Genomic DNA, 23,480 nt, shown 5'->3' on the forward strand with positions numbered 1-23,480 from the left:
TCCCTGCTGACGCTTAGCTTTCCTGTAAAAAGGTCTTGCTTTTGGACTCGTCTTACTGACTGCTCCAATTTCTCCATTTGCAGCTGCTGTATGTCCACCATAGGCCATTTTTACACCTCCCTAAATGCGCTGACTCCCCCCACAGGGCCGTGGTCACCACTTGGCGCAAGCACCCGTGCGAGTGCCGTTTGGCCGACCAGGTGGGTGTGCCTCGTCTCCTGCCTCCCGTGACGTCATGGCTTGTGATTGGTTGCGTCGCCCATGTGACCGCGACGCAACCAATCACAACGCCGGAACGTAATTTTAAAATCCTGAAGGACCTGAAATTACGTCACGGCTTGCTGTGATTGGTTGCGTCCCGGCCACATGGGCGGCGCGCGACCAATGACAAGCCGGGACTTCGCGTAAGGAAGTTAAAGCGCGAATTTTAAGCAAACAACGCTGCCGGTTCCCTCGGTAAGGTGCAGGCTGCGTCGGAGAGGTGAGTATAGCAATATTTTTTATTTTAATTCTTTATTTTACACATTAATATGGTTCCCAGGGCCTGAAGGAGAGTTTCCTCTCCTTCAGACCCTGGGAACCATCAGGGATACCGTCCGATACATGAGTCCCATTGACTTGTATTGGTATCGGGTATCGGTATCGGATTAGATCCGATACTTTGCCGGTATCGGCCGATACTTTCCGATACCGATACTTTCAAGTATCGGACGGTATCGCTCAACACTAGTCTTCACCACTCAATACAGCTGTCCTCCTCTGAAAAAAGCTGAGCTTCAATTGTCAGGTTTTCAGCCTATAGGAATTTGAAAACTGCATTGGGGCTACTAATTTGGTTGGGCCTACTAACGGTGTCTGCCGCTCCTTGGTGTTCTCCTCCACTGAACAAAGCTGAGCTTCAATCTTCAGGCTTTCAGCCTATATTTACAAATTTTAAACTGCATTTGGCCTACTAGTTTGGTTGGGGCCTACAAATGGTGTCTGCCGCTCCTTGGTGTTCTCCTGTTTTTTTTTCCTGAGCTTCAATCATCTGGCTTTCAGCCTATATTTTTAATATGAAACTGCATTTGGGATACTAGTTTGGTTGGGACCTACTAACGGTGTCTGCCGCTCCTTGTTGTTCTCCTCCACTGAACAAAGCTGAGCTTCAATCTTCAGGCTTTTTGCCTATATTTACAAATTTTAAACTGCATTTGGCCTACTAGTTTGGTTGGGGCCTACAAACGGTGTCTGCCGCTCCTTGGTGTTCTCCTGTTTTTTTTTCCTGAGCTTCAATCTTCTGGCTTTCGGCCTATATTTTTAATATGAAACTGCATTTGGGATACTAGTTTGGTTGGGGCCTACTAACGGTGTCTGCCGCTCCTTGGTGTTCTCCTCCACTGGTCAAAGCTGAGCTTCAATCTTCAGGCTTTTCGGCCTATATAAGATATTTAACTGCATTGGGGCTACTAGTTTGGTTGGGGCCTACTAACAGTGTCTGCCGCTCCTTGGTGTTCTCCTGTTTTTTTTTCCTGAGCTTCAATCTTCTGGCTTTCGGGCCTATATTTTTAATATGAAACTGCATTTGGCCTACTAGTTTGGTTGGGGCCTACTAACGGTGTCTGCCGCTCCTTGGTGTTCTCCTCCACTGAGCAAAACTGAGCTTCAATCTTCAGGCTTTCGGCCTATATTTACAAATTTTAAACTGCATTTGGCCTACTAGTTTGGTTGGGGCCTACAAACGGTGTCTGCCGCTCCATGGTGTTCTCTGTTGTGAATTTACCTTTTGGCTCCCTCTAGTGGCTACTAGTGATTTGACTCTGGGTATGTCATTCATCCCTTGTATGCTCACCTGGGTCGTTGGTCAGGGGTGTTGCTATATAAGCTTCCTGGACCTTCAGTTCAATGCCTGGCAACGTTGATATCAGAGCTAATCTGTTGTGCTCTTGTCTTCTGATCCTGGTTCCTGCTTGATTTAGCTAAGTCTGTTTTCTTACTTTTTGCTATTTGTTTTTGTTTGCATTTTTGTCCAGCTTGTATATAATCTGTATCCTGACCTTGCTGGAAGCTCTAGGGTGGCTGGTGTTCTCCCCCCGGGCCGTTAGACGGTTCGGGGGTTCTTGAATCTCCAGTGTGGATTTTTGATAGGGTTTTTGTTGACCATATAAGTTATCTTACTACATTCTGCTATTAGTAAGTGGGCCTCTCTTTGCTAAACCTAGTTCATCTCTGTGTTTGTCATTTCCTCTTACCTCACCGTTATTATTTGTGGGGGGCTTCTATCCTACTTTTGGGGTCTTTTCTCTGGAGGCAAGAGAGGTCTTTGTTTTCCTCTTCTAGGGGTAGTTAGCTCTCCGGCTGGCGCGAGACATCTAGCGACCAACGTAGGCATGTTCCCCGGCTACTTCTAGTGTTGGCGTTAGGAGTAGATATATGGTCAACCCAGTTACCACTGCCCTATGAGCTGGATTTTTGTACTTCGCAGACTTGCTGATATCTCTGAGACCCTCGCCATTGGGGTCATAACAGTTTGCCAGGCCACTGTTGTGAATTTACCTTTTGGCTCCCTCTAGTGGCTACTAGTGATTTGTCTCAGGGCATGTCTGTCATCTGTGTGATATGTGATTGTTTCTCCAAGATGGTCCATCTGGTTCCTTTGCCTAAGCTGCCTTCCTCTTCTGATCTGGTTCCTGTGTTCTTCCAGAACGTGGTTCGTTTGCACGGCATTCCTGAGAATATTGTGTCGGACAGAGGATCCCAGTTTGTTTCCAGGTTCTGGCGATCCTTTTGTGGTAGGATGGGCATTGATTTGTCGTTTTCGTCCGCTTTTCATCCACAGACTAACGGACAGACGGAACGAACTAACCAGACTCTGGAGGCGTATTTGAGGTGTTTTGTCTCTTCTGATCAGGATGATTGGGTGACCTTCTTGCCGTTGGCTGAATTTGCCCTTAATAATCGGGCTAGTTCTGCCACCTTGGTTTCGCCATTTTTCTGCAACTCTGGTTTCCATCCTCGTTTTTCCTCGGGGCATGTGGAACCTTCTGACTGTCCTGGGGTGGATTCTGTGGTGGATAGGTTGCAGCGGATCTGGAATCATGTGGTGGACAACTTGAAGTTGTCACAGGAGAAGGCTCAGCGTTTTGCCAACCGCCGCCGCGGTGTGGGTCCCCGACTTCGCGTTGGGGATTTGGTATGGCTGTCTTCTCGATTTGTTCCTATGAAGGTCTCCTCTCCCAAATTTAAGCCTCGCTTCATTGGTCCTTACAAGATATTGGAAATCATTAATCCTGTATCCTTTCGCCTGGATCTTCCGGTGTCGTTTGCCATTCACAACGTATTTCATAGGTCCTTGTTGCGGCGGTACGTTGTGCCTGTGGTTCCTTCTGCTGAGCCTCCTGCTCCGGTGTTGGTTGAGGGCGAGTTGGAGTACGTGGTGGAGAAGATCTTAGATTCTCGTCTCTCCAGGCGGAGGCTTCAGTACCTGGTCAAGTGGAAGGGCTATGGTCAGGAGGATAATTCCTGGGTGGTCGCCTCTGATGTGCATGCGGCCGATTTAGTTCGTGCCTTTCACGCCGCTCATCCTGATCGCCCTGGTGGTCTTGGTGAGGGTTCGGTGACCCCTCACTAAGGGGGGGGTACTGTTGTGAATTTACCTTTTGGCTCCCTCTAGTGGCTACTAGTGATTTGACTCTGGGTATGTCATTCATCCCTTGTATGCTCACCTGGGTCGTTGGTCAGGGGTGTTGCTATATAAGCATCCTGGACCTTCAGTTCAATGCCTGGCAACGTTGATATCAGAGCTAATCTGTAGTGCTCTTGTCTTCTGATCCTGGTTCCTGCTTGATTTAGCTAAGTCTGTTTTCTTGCTTTTTGCTATTTGTTTTTGTTTGCATTTTTGTCCAGCTTGTATATAATCTGTATCCTGACCTTGCTGGAAGCTCTAGGGTGGCTGGTGTTCTCCCCCTGGGCCGTTAGACGGTTCGGGGGTTCTTGAATCTCCAGTGTGGATTTTTGATAGGGTTTTTGTTGACCATATAAGTTATCTTACTACATTCTGCTATTAGTAAGTGGGCCTCTCTTTGCTAAACCTAGTTCATCTCTGTGTTTGTCATTTCCTCTTACCTCACCGTTATTATTTGTGGGGGGCTTCTATCCTACTTTTGGGGTCTTTTCTCTGGAGGCAAGAGAGGTCTTTGTTTTCCTCTTCTAGGGGTAGTTAGCTCTCCGGCTGGCGCGAGACATCTAGCGACCAACGTAGGCATGTTCCCCGGCTACTTCTAGTGTTGGCGTTAGGAGTAGATATATGGTCAACCCAGTTACCACTGCCCTATGAGCTGGATTTTTGTACTTCGCAGACTTGCTGATATCTCTGAGACCCTCGCCATTGGGGTCATAACAGTTCTCCTGTTTTTTTTCCTGAGCTTCAATCTTCTGGCTTTTGGCCTATATTTTTAATATGAAACTGCATTTGGGATACTAGTTTGGTTGGGGCCTACTAACGGTGTCTGCCGCTCCTTGGTGTTCTCCTCCACTGAACAAAGCTAAGCTTCAATCTTCAGGCTTTCGGCCTATATCAGATATTTAACTGCATTGGGGCTACTAGTTTGGTTGGGGCATACTAACGGTGTCTGCCGCTCTTTGGTGTTCTCCACTGAACAAAGCAGTGCCGCCTGTTTACTCCTGTTACCAATTTTGAACTTTATTTGGCCCACTTTATTATTTGGGCCTACTAACTGTGTCTGCCTCTCATTACAGTTGTCCTCCACTGAACAAAGCAATGCCGCCTTGTTAGTCCTGTTACCAATTTTGAACTGCATTTAGCCCACTTTATTATTTGGGCCTATATCTGTGTTTCCTCCTCATCCTGCCCATTGCCCAGCTAGTGCTACATCAGTCTGCTGGTACATTGACCCAGACCACTACATTCCCCTTGCACTCTACACAGCCAGAATCATACTATACCACCTTACACGGGGACAAAGAGGAAGGCGCAATTGAAAGTGCAGGTTCCTTCATCAGGTGGGGAGGGCATACTCATTGGCGACGTCACTGTCACAGGGCCCCTCATAGTACGCAAAAGTGTCTCTGCCGGTGGGAGGCGCCCCCACCGTGAAACACAACGCCTTACTTTGAGGGGCCCTGTGCCTGTGCCAATGCGAACGAGTGGGCCCCCCCTGCTTGCTCAGGATCACAGCACTTGCAAAGTTGAAATACTGACCTCTCCCTGCTCCACCGCCGTGACGTAGTCCGCGTTTCCTGGGCCCATGAAAAACTTGAGCCTGCCCTACCCCCCACAACTTTAGCCAAATGACCCCCAATTTTCAATGCCTAACTATTATTATAAGGTAAATTAAGATTCACAAGCTTAAGTGACACGAATTGATGTTTTTGACATTAAAATGGGCACTGTAGGTGTTTTCCTGTCCTCCACTCACTTGCGACTTTGCTTTCCCATTGACTTACATTGGGTTTCGTGTTTCAGTCGATCCCCGACTTTGTGCGATAATCAGACGATTTCACTCGACTCGACTTTTGACAAAGTCGGGTTTCACGAAACCCGACTTGATCCTAAAAAAGAAAAAGTCGCTCAACCCTAGTTACCAGCAGTTTTTCACATTTTCAAGGAACTTTCAGAAACATATTATTTAGGTACTGATCCAGTTCCCAAGTGTCTTTGAAAGGCCTATATATTGCCCCTCTCAAACTTCCCAACGTGAAAAAGTAAAACCTCTGAACTATTTAAAATAATATATAAAAAGCTTTCTCCTTCCAGCAAATGGACGTGTAATCCATGTCCTGGGATGAAATTCTTACGGGTGGAGTGGGGTAAGACGCTGAGCTCCCTCCAAACTCTCCATATACTGACTATATTACATATCCGGTGTCTGTCTCTTACAGCTGCGGTTGGTGCTGAATTCTGGACGTGGCTAATAACCATTTAAATGGAAATGTCAATCTCTAATAGCAGCATTTAAATGGAACGAGCACCGGTACAACATGATCCTCTGGAGAAAGGGAAGAAATTCAGTAGATTTCTGAGACTGCAGGGTGTAGACCCAAATCCATGACTGTCCGCTGTATCCAAGACAGTTGGAACTAGACATGACCGGATCGATTCATCGGACCCCGATGCAGCATCCTGCTCAGTGCTACCTGGTGACTGCATTTGAGGCCTGTGAATCTCTTTCTGGAGTTCACTGTGCGGCATTTGATTAGCCAGGGTTGGTGTGACATCATCTGTGATGTGCATCCTGCTCATCTCTAGTTGGGATCTGAGGATTCACTTTTTCTTCATTCATTCACAGTCGGAGCCACCAGACCTTTCTCTCCTTTGTGAAACCAAAAAAAGAGTCGGTCATAAATAAATTGCACTAACACAAACTAACTAACGCAAACTAACACATGCAATAAAAATTATATATATTTTATTGGAAGAATAAATTACAAAAATAGTTTAAAAATGAGAGAGAGAGAAATGAGGTGCAGACAACCCCAACATGCGTTTCGTGTTGGCTTCTTCAGGGAGTTGTGAAACTGTTGGAGTTTGCTGCATCTCGTTTCCAGGTAACACATGATGCACTTATGCTTATGTGTCTCCTAATAGTATACATTGCAACTGAAGTCTGACGGGCTGGTTATGTTACTGCTACAGTGACGTTACTCTGTTTAGGATTTTCTCCTGTGATATTTAGTATTTTCCATGAGGCCCTTTATGGATACCACCATTATTTGTCTCCTAACTGCTTGACTATTTGACTCTTGTATTATACCATATCAGTTGGAGTAGATTGTTATCCTCCATTTTTTGAGTGCCATCAGTTTTCCCTTCTTGGATACCTATTTAATACGTATTATGCTTGTAGGCCATATGTGTTCCTAGTTATGTGACACTCCATGACTATACTTCTCATTTTTAAACTATTTTTGTAATTTATTCATCCAATAAAATACAATTGTGCTCAAAAGTTTACATACACCGGAAGAATTTTTGCTTTCTTGGCCTTTTTTTCAGAGAATATGAATGATAACCCCAAACCTTTTTCTCCATTTATGGTTAGTTGTTGGGTGAAGCCATTTATTGTCAAACTACTGACAACCCAAAACATCAAAAGTTTACATACCCCATTTCTTAATACCGTGTATTGCCCCGTCTAACATCAATGACAGCTTGAAGTCTTTTGTGGTAGTTGTGAATGAGGTTGTTTATTTTCTCAGACAGTAAAGCTGCCCATTCTTCTTGACAAAAAGCCTCCAGTTCCTGTATATTCCTGGGCTGTATGCTGCATGAACAGTGCTCTTGAAATCTCCCCATAGTGGCTCAATGATATTGAGGTATGGAGATTGAGATGGCCACTCCAGAACCTTCACTTTGTTCTAGATTGACTTGTATTTTGGATCGTTGGCATATTGGAACGTCCAAGCACATCGCATGCGCAGCTCTGGGCTGATAATTGCTTCATTCATCTTTCCTTCAACCTTTGATCAAGTTTCCTGTGCCTTTGTAGCTCACACATCCCCAAAATATCAGTGATCCACCTCCGTGCTTTACAGTAGGAATGGTGTTCCTTTCATCAAAGACCTTGTTGACCTCTCTCCAAATGTAACGTTTATGGCTGTTGCCAAAAAGTTCAATTTTGGTCTCATCTCTCCAAATTACCTTGTTCCAGAAGTTTTGAAGCTTGTCTCTGTGCTGTTTTGCGTATTGTAGGCAACATACTTTGTGGCATTTGCACAGTAATGGCTTTCTTCCGGCGACTCAACCATGCAGCCCTTTTTTCTTCAAGTGCCTTCTTATAGTGCTTCTTTAAACAGAGAGTCCAGTGTTTCAGCTAATGTTATTTGTGGGTTTTTCTTTGCATCCCTAACAATTTTCCTGGCAGTTGTGGACACAATTTTTGTTGGTCTACCTGATCGTGGTTTTGTTTTTACAGAGCCCCTGATTTTCCACTTGTTAATCAGTTTGAATGCTGCTGACTTGCATTATCAATTCCTTGGATATCTTTTTGTATCCCATTCCTGTTTTAAACAGTTCAACTACCTTTTCCCATAGATCCATTGACAATTCTTTAGCTTTCCCTATGATTCACAATCCAGAAACGTCAGTGGCTAGATGAAAGATTCAATAGTCTGTCTGGATTCCAGAAACACACTCAGCTTTTATGCACACATACTAATTAAAAGCAAACAGGTCACAGGTGAGGATGTTATATTTCATTTGGATGTTTTAGGTTGTCATTATGATTTTAAAAGAGAAAACACAATAGATTAACAATAAATGGCTTCACCCAACCAGTAACCATGAGTGGAGAAAAATCTTTGGTGCTATCATTCATATTCTTTGAAAAAAAGCCAAGAAAGCAAAAATTCTGCCAGGGTATGTAAACTTTTGAGCACAACTGTATATATACTTTCTGTCCTTTTTGTAACTTCACTATATGACATCTGTTTTTTTATGTGTCTGTAAAGCCGTGTTCACATGTTGCAGAAATGCTGTGTTTTTTGTTTTCTGCAGCTGTCTGCACCAAACTATGTAATTACAATTTACTATGATTATTGCATTTCTGCTGCATTTTTCATGCCTTTTCCCCTCTTTTATGCTTTTTTGGTGCAGATGTGGTTGCGTTTTTAACGTGTTTTTTATAGTACAGAACAGCTTTGACTCTGCACTTAAAAGTATCTGCAGTTTTTAAAATGCGTTTTTTTAAAGGGACACTGTCACCTGAATTTGGAGGGAACAATCTTTAGACCTAGGGTCGGGGTTTTCGGGTGTTTGATGCACCCTTTCCTTACCCGCTGGCTGCATGCTGGCTGCAATATTGGATTGAAGTTCATTCTCTGTTCTAAGGCAAGATTGCCTTGTGCAGGCATGTACTACGGAGGACAGAGAATGAACTTCAATCCAAATTCAGGTGACAGTGTCCCTTTAAGGCTCCACATAGAAACCCATAGAGAAAAAAAAGCACCAAAACCGCACATTTCAGCAGCATCTTTAGACCACAGGGGGCACAGTTTTCATATAATGACATCCACTTTTCTTGGACAGTTAAACACAGCAGAATTTCTGGACAAAAAAAGCTGCAGAAAATATGCAATATTTATGCTACATGTGAACACGGCCTAAATTTCCAAGCAAACTGAATGTGATTTAATTAAATCTCTGTCATCTGTGCATCTAAACATGCTGCTGAATTGAAAAAAACTCAAGGAAAAAAAAATTGCATTTTTCAGCACAGAATCAAACCTTTTAAACAATGCAGCTTCACATCTGCATCAAAAATGCATCACGTAGGGGGAAAGCGCATAAAAGAAGCGCAGCAAATGCAATAATCAGATAAGATAGTTATTGCGTGTGGTGAAGACACCTGCAGAAAAAAAGCTGCAGAAAAAATGCAGCATTTATGTTACTTGTGAACACTGCTTCAGCTTTACAATTTTATTACATCTTTTATGGGTTTAATAGAGAAAAATATAAATTACGGCATTTTTTATGTCATTTACCTATTCGCCAAAATAATCTGATCACTGTGTTGTGTGGATCGTTACACTTACAAGGAAAAAAATATGTCCATGTTATTTGCTGCTTTGTGATGTGTATTTTTTTAATGGATTAAAATGACATTATTGTAATTGTTTTCATTATTTTTTAATAATTTTATAGGATTAAAAAAATCTCTTTTATTCCATCTCTTAAATATAGAGGCAGAGAAATGCACTGCTATGTACATCAGTATTCAAAATTCTCCCAGGGATATCACTAGAGTCTGTGGCTCAATTTCATTATCTCCTTCCTGTAATGTTGAAGGTTGTGAGTTTGAGTACCGGGAGACGCACAAAAAAGAAAAATGACGTTTTTGTAGTTGCTTTTTAATATTTTTAGTAGTTTTATAGAAACCCAAAAATCTGACTTTGTCTTCACCTCTAGAATACAGGGAACATAGAAATGCACTGTTATATACAATGTATCTCTATATACATATATAACCTGCTCTTGGTTCATTGTCTGAAATACAGGTCAACAGTACCAAATTCTCCTATCTACATCATTATGTGCTGTTTTCCCATGTTTGCTAATATATATATACAGTATATGTATACTTATGTCTTCCTATATTCTGAGATCTAAAACTTTTTTATGTTTTTGATGACAGAGCTGTGTGAAGGTAAACTTTTTGCAGGCTGAGTTATAGTTATCGGTAATATTTTGGAATGTTTGTGACTTTTTCATAATTTTCTGCTGCATTTTTTGGTGTTTAATAGGTGAGATGAAATAACATTTTTTAATTTGGACCGTTACAAACATGGTGATACCAAATATAGATTGTTTATTTATATTTTATTATAGCCTGGCTACCTGCCATCTTTTGGGGCTCTTTGCCACCTTGTTGGTTCTGTGCACAATTCTGGGTAAGTCTTGCCTTTAATTTATAACCTAGCCTCCCTTTGCTTTGTGGGCAATTAGACCATTATACTTTACTAAACGAGACCTACCCTGTATTATGCTTGCATCTAGTTAAATCTCAGGGCAGATGCACTACTCTATGATATATTATAGTGTGCACATTACCATTATATATACTCCTATGTGTTCGTCCTGATTGACAATTTTATGGTGTATTTTGTGATTATCTTTAATAAATTTTATACTATTTTTACTCTTTAATTGGCTACTCCAATTCTTCTCCTGTTTATTTAATTACGTTATGGAGTTTATAATATTGTGATCGTGGATTGATACTACTTAGTATCCCCACTACTGGCATTTAATATGCAACTGGGTTTCACTTTTCTGTGTTTAAATAAAATAATGGGATGCATTAAAAGAGGCATAGATGCTCATGAGGAGAACATAATTTTACCTCTATACAAGTCACTAGTTCAACTACACTTAGAATACTGTGTACAGTTCTGGTCTCTGGTGTATAAGAAAGACATAGCTGAACTGGAGCGGGTGCAGAGAAGAGTGACCAAGGTTATTAGAGGACTGGGGGGTCTGCAATACCAAGATAGGTTATTACACTTGGGGCTGTTTAGTTTGGAAAAACGAAGACTAAGGGGTGATCTTATTTTAATGTATAAGCATATGAGGGGACAGTACAAAGACCTTTCTGATGATCTTTTCAATCACAGACCTGAGACAGGGACAAGGGGGCATCCTCTACGTCTGGAGGAAAGAAGGTTTAACCCCTTTCTGCCATTGGACGTACTATTCCGTCCATGTGGGGTGGGCCCTAATTCCCAAGGACGAAATAGTACGTCCAGCGCGATCGGCCGTGCTCACGGGGGGAGCGCGGCCGATCGCGGCCAGGTGTCAGCTGCCTATCGCAGCTGACATCCGGCACTATGTGCCAGGAGCAGTCATGGACCACCCCCGACACATTAACCCCCGGCACACCGCGATCAAACATGATCGCGGTGTGCCGGCGGTACAGGAAAGCATCGCGCAGGGAGGGGGCTAACTGCGTGCTTCCCTGAGACCACCGAAGCAACGCGATGTGATCGCGTTGCTGCGAGGGTCTCTTACCTCTCCTCCCTGCAGCAGGCCCGGATCCAAGATGGCCGCGACATCCGGGTCCTGCAGGGAGGGAGGTGGCTTACCGAGTGCCTGCTCAGAGTAAGCGCTTGGTAAGCCTGCAGCACTGTAAGTCAGATCACCGATCTGACAGAATGCTGTGCAAACTGTCAGATCAGCGATCTGTGATGTCCCCCCCTGGGACAAAGTAAAAAAAAAAAAAAATCCACATGTGTAAAAAAAAAGAAAAAAAAATCCTAAATAAAGAAAAAATATACAGTTAGGTCCATATATATTTAGATAGAGACAACATTTTTCTAATTTTGGTTATAGACATTATGACAATGAATTTTAAACAAAACAATTCAAATGCAGTTGAAGTTCAGACTTTCAGCTTTCATTTGAGGGTATCCACATTAAAATTGGATGAAGGGTTTAGGAGTTTCAACTCCTTAACATGTGCCACCCTGTTTTTAAAGGGACCAAAAGTAATTGGACAGATTCAATAATTTTTAATGAAATGTTCATTTTTAGTACATGGTTGAAAACCCCTTGTTTGCAATGGCTGCCTGAAGTCTTGAACTCATGGACATCACCAGACGCTGTGTTTCCTCCTTTTTGATGCTCTGCCAGGCCTTCACTGCGGTGGTTTTCAGTTGCTGTTTGTTTGTGGGTAGTGTTGAGCGATACCGTCCGATACTTGAAAGTATCGGTATCGGAAAGTATCAGCCGATACCGGCAAAGTATCGGATCCAATCCGATACCGATACCCGATACCAATACAAGTCAATGGGACTCAAGTATCGGACGGTATCCCTGATGGTTCCCAGGGTCTGAAGGAGAGGAAACTCTCCTTCAGGCCCTGGGATCCATATAAATGTGTAAAATAAAGAATTAAAATAAAAAATATTGCTATACTCACCTCTCAGACGCAGCCTGGACTTTACCGCCGTAACCGGGAGCCTTCTTTGCTTAAAATGCGCACGTTTAATGGTTTCCGTGACGTCACGGCTTCTGATTGGCCGCGTGCCGCCCATGTGACCGCGACGCGACCAATCACAACAAGCCGTGACGTAATTTTCAGGTCCTTTCAGGCATTCAGGATTTTAAAATTACGTCACGGCTTGTGATTGGTCGCGTCGCGGTCACATGGGCGACGCGACCAATCACAAGCTGTGACGTCACAGGAGGCAGTAAACGCACGCATTTTAAAATTACGTCACGGCTTCTGATTGGTCGCATGCCGCCCATGTGACCGCGACGCGACCAATCACAAGCCGTGACGTAATTTTAAAATCCTGAATGCCTGAAAGGACCTGAAAATTACGTCACGGCTTGTTGTGATTGGTCGCGTCGCGGTCACATGGGTGGCACGCGACCAATCAGAAGCCGTGACGTCACGGAAACCATTAAACGCGCGCATTTTAAGCAAAGAAGGCTCCCGGTTACGGCGGTAAAGTCCAGGCTGCGTCTGAGAGGTGAGTATAGCAATATTTTTTATTTTAATTCTTTATTTTACACATTTATATGGATCCCAGGGCCTGAAGGAGAGTTTCCTCACCTTCAGACCCTGGGAACCATACACTGGAAACTTCCGATTCCCGATACCACGAAAGTATTGGATCTCGGTATCGGAATTCCGATACCGCTAAGTATCGGCCGATACCCGATACTTGCGGTATCGGAGTGCTCAACACTATTTGTGGGCCTTACTGTCTGAAGTTTAGTCTTTAACAAGTGAAATGCATGCTCAATTGGGTTGAGATCAGGTTACTGACTTGGCCATTCAAGAATATTCCACTTCTTTGCTTTAATAAACTCATGGGTTGCTTTAGCTTTATGTTTTGGGTCATTGTCAATCTGTAGTATGAAAAGACGACCAATCAGTTTGGCTGCATTTGGCTGGCTCTGAGCACACAGTATGGCTCTGAAGACCTCAGAATTCATTCGGCTGCTTCTGTCCTGTGTCACATCATCAATAAACACTAGTGACCCAGTGCCACTGGCAGCCATGCATGCCCAAGCCATCACACTGCCTCCACCGTGTTTTACAGATGATGTGGTATGCTTTGGGTCATGAGCTGTACCACGCCTTCGCCATACTTTTCTCTTTTCATCATTCTGGTAGAGGTTGATCTTGGTTTCATCTGTCCAAAAAATATTCTTCCAGAACTGTGCTGGCTTTTTTAGATGTTTTTTAGCAAAGTCCAGTCTAGCCTTTTTATTCTTGATGCTTATGAGTGGCTTGCACCGTGCAGTGAACCCTCTGTATTTACTTTCATGCAGTCTTCTCTTTATGGTAGATTTGGATATTGATACGCCGACCTCCTGGAGAGTGTTGTTCACTTGGTTGGCTGTTGTGAAGGGGTCTCGCTTCACCATGGAGATTATTCTGTGATCATCCACCACTGTTGTTTTCCGTGGGTGCCCCGGTCTTTTTGCATTGATGAGTTCACCAGTGCTTTCTTTCTTTCTCAGGATGTACCAAACTGTAGATTTTGCCACTCCTAATAATGTAGCAATTTCTCGGATGGGTTTTTTCTGTTTTCGCAGCCTAAGGATGGCCTGTTTCACCTGCATGGAGAGCTCCTTTGACCGCATGTTTACTTAACAGCAAAACTTTTCAAATGCAAGCATCACACCTCAAATCAACTCCAGGCCTTTTATCTGCTTAATTGAGAATTACATATTGAATTGATTGCCCACACCTGTCCATGAAATAGCCTTGGAGTCAATTGTCCAATTACTTTTGGTCCCTTTAAAAACAGGGTGGCACAGGTTAAGGAGCTGAAACTCCTAAACCCTTCATCCAATTTTAATGTGGATGCCCTCAAATGAAAGCTGAAAGTCTGAACTTCAACTGCATCTGAATTGTTTTGTTTAAAATTCATTGTGGTAATGTCTATAACCAAAAGTAGAAAAATGTTGTCTTTGTCCAAATATATATGGACCTAACTGTATATTATTCCCATAAATACATTTCTTTATCTAAATAAAAAAAATCAAACAATAAAAGTACACATTTTTAGTATCGCCGCATCCGTAATGACCCCACCTATAAAACTATATCACTAGTTAACCCCTTCAGTGAACACCGTAAAAAAAAAAAGAAACAAAGCAAAAAACGCTTTATTCTCATACTGCCAAATAAAAAGTGGAATAACGCGCGATCAAAAAGACGGATATAAATAACCATGGTACCGCTGAAAACATCATCTTGTCCCGCAAAAAACGAGCTGCCATACAGCATCATCAGCGAAAAAATAAAAAAGCTGTAGTCCTCAGAATAAAGCGATGCCAAAATAATTATTTTTTCTATAAAATAGTTTTTATCGTATAATAGCGCCAAAACATAAAAAAATTATATAAAAGGATATAATGGAACTAGAGAGAGTACAAAGGAGGGCAACAAAGTTAATAAAGGGGATGGGAGAACTACAATACCCAGATAGATTAGCGAAATTAGGATTATTTAGTCTAGAAAAAAGACGACTGAGGGGCGATCTAATAACCATGTATAAGTATATAAGGGGACAATACAAATATCTCGCTGAGGATCTGTTTATACCAAGGAAGGTGACGGGCACAAGGGGGCATTCTTTGCGTCTGGAGGAGAGAAGGTTTTTCCACCAACATAGAAGAGGATTCTTTACTGTTAGGGCAGTGAGAATCTGGAATTGCTTGCCTGAGGAGGTGGTGATGGCGAACTCAGTCGAGGGGTTCAAGAGAGGCCTGGATGTCTTCCTGGAGCAGAACAATATTGTATCATACAATTATTAGGTTCTGTAGAAGGACGTAGATCTGGGGATTTATTATGATGGAATATAGGCTGAACTGGATGGACAAATGTCTTTTTTCGGCCTTACTAACTATGTTACTATGTTACTATGATATTAATGAGGTATCACTGTAATCATACTGACCCGAAGAATAAAACTGCTTTATCAATTTTACCAAATGCGGAACGGTATAAACACCTCCCCCAAAAGAAATTCATGAATAGCTGGTTTTTGGTCATTCTGCCTCACAAAAATTGGAATAAAAAGCGATCAAAAAATCTCCCGTACCCGAACATGTTACCAATAAAAATGTCAACTCGTCCCGCAAAAAACAAGACCTCACATGACTCTATGGACTCAAATATGGAAAAATTATAGCTCTCAAAATGTGGTAACGCAAAAAATATTATTTGCAATAAAAAGCGTCTTTCAGTGTGTGACGGCTGCCAATCATAAAAATCCGCTAAAAAACCCGCTATGAAAGTAAATGAAACCCCCCTTCATCACCCGCTTAGTTAGGGAAAAATTTTAAAATTTAAAAAATGTATTTATTTCCATTTTCCCATTAGGGTTAGGGCTAGGATTAGGGCTAGGGTTAGGGCTAGGGTTAGGGCTAGGGCTACAGTTAGGGTTGGGGCTAAAGTTAGGGTTAGGGTTGGGGCTAAAGTTAGGGTTAGGGTTTGGATTACATTTACGGTTGGGAATAGGGTTGGGATTAGGGTTAGGGGTGTATCTGGGTTAGAGGTGTGGTTAGGGTTACCGTTGGGATTAGGGTTAGGGGTGTGTTTGGATTAGGGTTTCAGTTATAATTGGGGGGTTTCCACTGTTTAGGAACATCAGGGGCTCTCCAAACGCGACATGGCGTCCGACCTCAATTCCAGCCAATTCTGCGTTGAAAAAGTAAAACAATGCTCCTTCCCTTCCGAGCTCTCTCGTGCACCCAAACAGGGGTTTACCCCAACATATGGGGTATCAGCGTACTCGGAACACATTGAAGAAAAACTTTTGGCATCCAATTTCTCCTGTTACCCTTGGGAAAATACAAAACTGGGGGCTAAAAAATAATTTTTGTGAAAAAAATAGATTTTTTATTTGCACGGCTCTGCGTTATAAACTGTAGTGAAACACTTGGGGGTTCAAAGCTCTCACAACACATCTAGATGAGTTCCTTAGAGGGTCTACTTACCAAAATGGTGTCACTTGTGCGGCGTTTCAATGTTTAGGCACATCAGTGGCTCTCCAAACGCGACATGGCATCCCATCTCAATTCCTGTCAATTTTGCATTGAAAAGTCAAACGGCGCTCCTTCCCTTCCGAGCTCTCCCATGCACCCAAACAGTGGTTTACCCCCACATATTGGGTATCGGCGTACTCAGGACAAATTGTACAACATCTTTTGGGGTCCATTTTCTCCTGTTACCCTTGGTAAAATAAAACAAATTGGAGCTGAAGTAAATTTTTTGTGAAAAAAAGTTGAATGTTCATTTTTATTTAAACATTCCAAAAATTCCTGTGAAACACCTGAAGGGTTAATAAACTTCTTGAATGTGGTTTTGAGCACCTTGAAGGGTGCAGTTTTTAGAATGGTGTTACACTTGGGTATTTTCTATCATATAGACCCCTCAAAATGACTTCAAATGAGATGTGGTCCCTAAAAAAAAATGGTGTTGTAAAAATGAGAAATTGCTGGTCAACTTTTAACCCTTATAACTCCCTAACAAAAAAAAATGTTGGTTCTGAAATTGTGCTGATGTAAAGTAGACATGTGGGAAATGTTACTTATTAAGTATTTTGTGTGACATATCACTGTAATTTAATTGCATAAAAATTCAAAGTTGGAAAATTGCGAAATTTTCTAAATTTTCACCAAATTTCCGTTTTTTTCACAAATAAACGCAGGTAATATCAAAGAAATTTTACCACTATCATGAAGTACAATATATCACAAGAAAACAGTGTCAGAATCACCAGGATCTGTTGAAGCTTTCCAGAATTATAACCTCATAAAGGGACAGTGGTCAGAATTGTAAAAATTGGCCTGGTCATTAACGTGCAAACCACCCTTGGGGGTGAAGGGGTTAAGCATAATAACAGACGCAGGTTCTTTACTGTAGTGAGACTATGGAACTCTCTGCCATATGATGTTGTAATAAGTGATTCACTACTTAAATTTAAGAGGGGACTGGATACCTTTCTTGAAAAGTATAATGTTACATGTTATATATATTACCGTAGATTCCTTGATAGGGCGTTGATCCAGGGAACTAGTCTGATTGCCGTATGTGGAGTCAGGAAGGAATTCTTTTTCCCCAATGTAGAGCTTACTGTTTGCCACATGGGTTTTTTGCCTTCCTCTGGATCAACGGTGTTAGGGCATGTTAGGTTAGACTATGGGTTGAACTAGATGGACTTAAAGTCTTCCTTCAACCTCAATAACTATGTTACTGTTACTAAGAGCAGGCTTAGCACCTGAGCTCACACAATACGACTCCTGTAATAGACAATACATCAGTTCACATTAAATCCCAACCGTTCATACACAAGTGAAGCTGTACTTCTAGGTAACTATTGAGAGTAAGCTGTTGCATGTGTGCATGAGAAATAACGCTATTCCTGGTGATTATCTGATTTGTATCCTACATTGTTAGCAGTTGTTCATATTTTTCAATGTTACTTATTTTCATTTGCACTGCTGATTTTTAAAAACTGCTTATCGTTCTCTTCACATAGCAGTAACTTTTAAATGCCGAATTTCCACTAGTTAGATCTGTATCAGGAAGGATAAAATCCTTAGTATTCAAATATTTGTGAAAGTTATAAAAACAACATGTAAGGAATGTTTCACACATCTTGATATTTCCAGTATGGGGAAAAACAGTACTGGTGATATCCGTGTCCATGTGTCCGTATGTGTAATACATGTGGCACACCTGTGGCAACCGTGTGCCGCATCTGGAGCGCCCCCACTGCTGCAGGGCTGAGGGGTACCCGGTACCGGGCCTCTGAGTCTCTGTTCTGGGGTTGTCACGGTGGCTAGACCCGGTCCGTGACCCTGCTGAGGGGCGTCCAGTGAAAGGTGGTGGTAAATGGTGGTGAGGTAGTGGTGCTGTGCAGGTCGCAGTAAATAACGAGGACACCAGGTTGCAGTCTCTTTACCTCTTTACTGAAGGCTTGAGGTGCTCAATCCGGAGCACTGTTAACTGGGCTGTCTGAGACCGGCCGGTCCAAAGGCACATCAGGAGTTTCCTTTGCAGGTGGGAGTCAGTGTCTACCTTCTAGCGCCTGTGTGTTGTAGTCCTTCCCTGCTGAGCACCCCGGGATAGTCCTCACAACTGTTGTGTCTGTTTCTCGTGTTCCCTCACAACTCGATTCTGATTCTGATTCTGATGTTCTTTCTCTCCGTCCCCCAGGTAATATGGCTAGGATGCACCCGTATGACGGGGTAGGCCTGGAGTTCTTCCGGGACCCTAGAGTCGCCCCTCTCCCACAGCTGCCTCCGTTGTCTGCTTAGGTGTTAAGTGGGACAGCCAACCTGTAATTGGCTGTCCGGCCGTGGTTTTAAGTAATGCTTGTAGTCTCTTACTTGCTCGGCGTTCCGGCCACCGACTGTTTGCGCCTCAGAAGGATGTTGCCTCGATCTTACAGCACAACTCCTTCTGGTCCTATTGCCTCTTTGCTGTATTCCCGTTGCTCACTGGTTTGTTCTGCTATTAGGAGTCTGCCAGGATCCCATCCCTGACAGGTCCTCTCTCTAGCTCTTCCCAGTTACTTCTCACTGTCTTCCTGTCCAACCCCCAGTTTTACCAGAGTGTGAGGAGTGGCCTACTAGATAGAACCACCCCCCCTGGTGGCCGGAGTGTGAAGTGTAGTGTGAGTGTTACCTGGTCAGAGAAACTCCTTTAGTGCAATCAGACGTAACATCACTCCCCTTAGTGGCAGAGCGACATTACTGCAACGACCAGGACTCTGGGGCGCTGCACTCCCCCCGGTTAAATCCAGTACTCCCGGACTGGGAAAACAAGAACAACATTACATGTTAACAGAAAACACACAAAATTTTGAAATATCATAAACAATTAAACATAACAGTGCTTCCCTTTATGGGAGGTGAGGACTCTTGAACGTTGCGAAAGTTAGGTCATGCACAGTTTATGACTCTCAGTTCAGTGGTTGAAACAGCGGGGACCACGGGTAAACAAAGGGGTCCCCTTTTAGAAGTTTTTGGAGCAATTCACCGTCCATTACTCTATTGTCTATTTTAAAACCTGTAACAAAAGATATACACACAAACATTTTCAACTAAATTACAGCCCTTATTTGTACCTCTAAGTTTTGTAGCGGAGGGGAGTTTGATTCTGAGTGCTGCGTGTGGACCTTCGCAGCACAGGGGTTGCTACTGGCCTAACAGGGCCCACTATACTTGCTACCCCTGGTGTAGTGTACTGCCTTCTAGCTACACTTTCAGTGAGTCTGGGTAGCACTGGCAGGCTGAAGCTCTCAGGGCTGCTGCTGCTGGCAACAGTAGGTATGGCAGGCTCGCCGATAGCAGAGGGCGGATTTGCCAGTTCAACAGTCAGCACGCCATCTTCAGGTAGGGCTTGTTGAGGTAGCGGGGCCGGATGATCTGGTACCACCATTGTTTCCGGTGGGTCCGGCTGAGGGAACGTTAGAACAGGTACCACGATGGCCTGATTTATCTGAGTCCAGGACTGGGGAAAGTCACCAAGGACGGTGTGGATCATCTTCTCCTTTCCCACCGGCGGGGAGATTCCTGGGACCATGTCCCTCTCTCTCAACTTATCGGGGCAGACCTTAAGGTGATCCCTGGATACCGCTGTCGAGGTCTCCCCTCTGTCCTTGCTGATGAGACAGACCTTCGTGTTGTCGAAATTGGATGGCAGGATAGTATATGGTTCCGCTTCCCATTGGTCATCGAGCTTGTGTAGTCTCCGCTTTCGTTTGAGTACTTGCTCACCAGGTGACAGGGGAATCGCAGGAGCGTGCTGATTGTAGTCCCTTTCTTGTTTTTGCCTAGCCTGGGCGAGACTTCTTTCCACGCACTCCTGTACTTTGCGGTACCTTCGCTGCCTTTCTGCATCCCAATCTGCATCCGGCGAGGTATCTTCGGGGACTAGGACCCCCATGTCCAGATCAACGGGTAACTGGCTAGACCTTCCTCGCATCAGGTACGCTGGAGTGCAGTTGGTAGAATTTACTGGGATGTGATTGTATATATCCACCAAGTCAGGCAACTTTGTCGGCCACAGGTTCCGTTCCTCTACGGGCAAGGTCTTCAATAAGTCGATCACCACTTGGTTCATCTTTTCGCACATCCCATTGGTTTGAGGGTGGTACGGTGTGGTTTTGATCTTCTTACACCCGTACAGTTGGCAGAACTCTTGGAACACTTCGGCTTCGAATGCTGGTCCCTGATCGTTCAGTACTCTTTCCGGGTAGCCATGGGGCCTACAAAAGTACTGCTGGAAGGCCTTGGCGGCAGTCCTGGCCGTTAGATCCTTGACAGGTACAACCACCAAAAATCTGGAGTAGTGATCTACAATGGTAAGAGCGTAGATATAGCCGGACCGGCTAGGTGTCAGCTTCACATGATCCAGCGCGACCAGTTCGAGCGGCCGTTTGGTGATGATAGGCCGCAGGGGAGCCCGTTGGCTGTCACGGTCCTTCCTACGTAGGCTACATGGACCGCACTCCCGACACCACTTCTCAATGGCTCTCTTCATGCCAATCCAATAGAACCTCCCTCGGAGCAGCCTCTCTAGCTTCCTCCACCCGAAGTGTCCGGCTCCATCGTGGTAGGCTCCCAGAACCATGGGCGCATCTCGCCTCGGCACCACTATCTGCCACACCAATTCATGAGTACGTGGGTCGATGCTCCTCCGGCACAGCTTGCCATCATGGATAAACAGTTTGCTTCTTCCCTTCCACAGCTGTTGGGTCTCCTGTGGATCGTCGGGGCCGGGATGCAATTCTGCCTGCGTCAAGAGCTCTTTCACCCGACGGACCGCGGGGTCACCATCCTGGGTTTCCGCCCATCCGTGATGGGGCAGGGGATTCAGCGTGGCATCCGGTTGGTTCCTGTGCCTCAGGCAGCACTCCATCATCCTCTGGAACGTCCCCGGGGCATTGCACAATCCGAAGGGCATGTAGTTGAATTCGCAGAGTCCCATCGGCGTCGTGAAGGCTGTCTTCTCTTTGTTCGCCTCTGCCACGGGAACCTGCCAGTACCCACTGGTGAGATCTAAGGTAGAGAAATATGTTAGCGGATTTTAAAGCAGCCAGAGACTCCTCTATCCTAGGCAGTGGGTATGCATCCTTATGTGTAATGCGATTCAACTGTCTGTAATCAACGCACATACTCATGGTGCCATCTTTCTTTTTAACAAGGACTAATGGAGCTGCCCAGGGGCTACAACTGTCTCTCACCACCCCAGCCTCCTTCATTTCTCGCAACATGTCCTTGGCACACTGGTAATGAGCTGGGGGTACAGGGCGGTATCTCTCTTTTATGGGCCGGTGATCTCCCGTGGGGATGTGATGTTGGATTCCTTTCACTTGTCCAAAATCTAAGGGGTGTTTACTAAATACCCGCTCATACTCATGAACCACCCTGTAGGCCCCCTGTTTCTGATGGGATGGGGTGGAGTTAGTGCCCACATGCAATTCCCGACACCAATCTTTCGAGTGCCCTGCAGAACCGTTGCCCTCCGCCACGTTTGACGGGACCAAGGGTTCAGGGGTCTGTATCACACTATTATTGACAGTGAACAGTTTGGCGAGCGTGGCATACTTGGGGAGATGAACCTCTTCCTCCCCACAATTGAGGACACGTACGGGCACCCTCCCCTGGTGGACGTCGACCACCCCCCGGGCTGTCAGAATAGTAGGCCTGTTGTCTGAATATATGGGTTCTACCAAGGCCTGGTAGTCCTTTCCCCTGAGACCTATGGCTGCCCGACACCATATTAACATTTCACTCCTGGGGGGTATCGCAATGGGGTTTGAATCACTCACAGTGACACAACCAATCTCACCACCAGTCAGCTCTACCTGTTATCTCTGCATCAGAGCTCTGATTTCTTTTTGCAGGGCGCGTTGTTCATTGTGGCCAGCGGTTTCTGCCACCTGTTGCAACAAAACAATATCTTCTGCAAGACAATTTTCTATAACATTGGTACCGATAGTCATCATGGGATTACATTCTCGGCGATCAATATTAACAATCACAATCCCTTGGGCCTTCAATTCCACCCACCCCACCTTGAGGGTGACCTCTTTATATCCCACTTGTGGCAACGGCTGACCATTACTGGCTATGATGGTGAAATCGTCATCGGGGCCACGAGTAATATCAGTGTCCTCCCAATACCGTTTATAAAGCACATAAAGGCATAGTCGTCACCTGAGAGCCGGTGTCCAGAAGAGCGTTCATGGGGATACCGTCGATCACAACAGGAAGATCTGGTCGCCCTCCAACGTATTTGGCTCTCCAATGCTGCGGGCCTGATCGTCCTACTCCTGGGGGTTGGCCCTTTGCCCCAGGGGTTGCTCGTTTAAAGGGCAGTACCTTGCAATGTGGCCCACCTGGTGACAGCGGCGGCAGATGGGTCGTCCGTCCTGATGGAAGCGATCGCTGTCCCGGCCTCTGGTCGGTGGAGTCCTCCTCTGTCGCATCCAGGGAACATCTTCTGGTCTGGAGGCCAGCTGGATCTTTTCCTTAGGGGCCTCCTGTAGGGACTGCACTGTCCGGGCTAGGGCAGCAACGCTCTTGGTCAGCTCCTGCATCTGGAGGCGGAGTCCTGCAGGGGATTCGTCCTCTAGGCTCTGGGCGTCGGCCTCGGTGGCGACTGGGGCATCCGACGCCACCTCCTGGTGGTATGTGAGAGCGGGACGCCTGGGTGGTATTGCGCGGCTGGGTTGTCGCTCCTGCAGCGCCTGGATAGCTTTATCTTTGAATTGCGCAAAAGTCAAGTCTGGATTCTGCATGGCCAGGAAGTGTAATTGGCCCCTTTGGTAACTGCACAGGAGCCCCTCAATGAACTGCTCTTTCAGGAGTTTATCCTCATCTTGCATGCTGCCGGGGTCACTCTGCTTAATGGCCTGCATCGCCTCCTGGAGATTAAGGGCATAGTCCCGTAAGCTATCCTGCGGTCTCTGCTTGCATCCATAGAAAGTCAATTTAATTTCCGTAG

The sequence above is a fragment of the Ranitomeya variabilis genome, chromosome 4 (assembly GCF_051348905.1).
Source record: "Ranitomeya variabilis isolate aRanVar5 chromosome 4, aRanVar5.hap1, whole genome shotgun sequence".
NCBI classification, from domain to species: Eukaryota; Metazoa; Chordata; class Amphibia; order Anura; family Dendrobatidae; genus Ranitomeya; species Ranitomeya variabilis.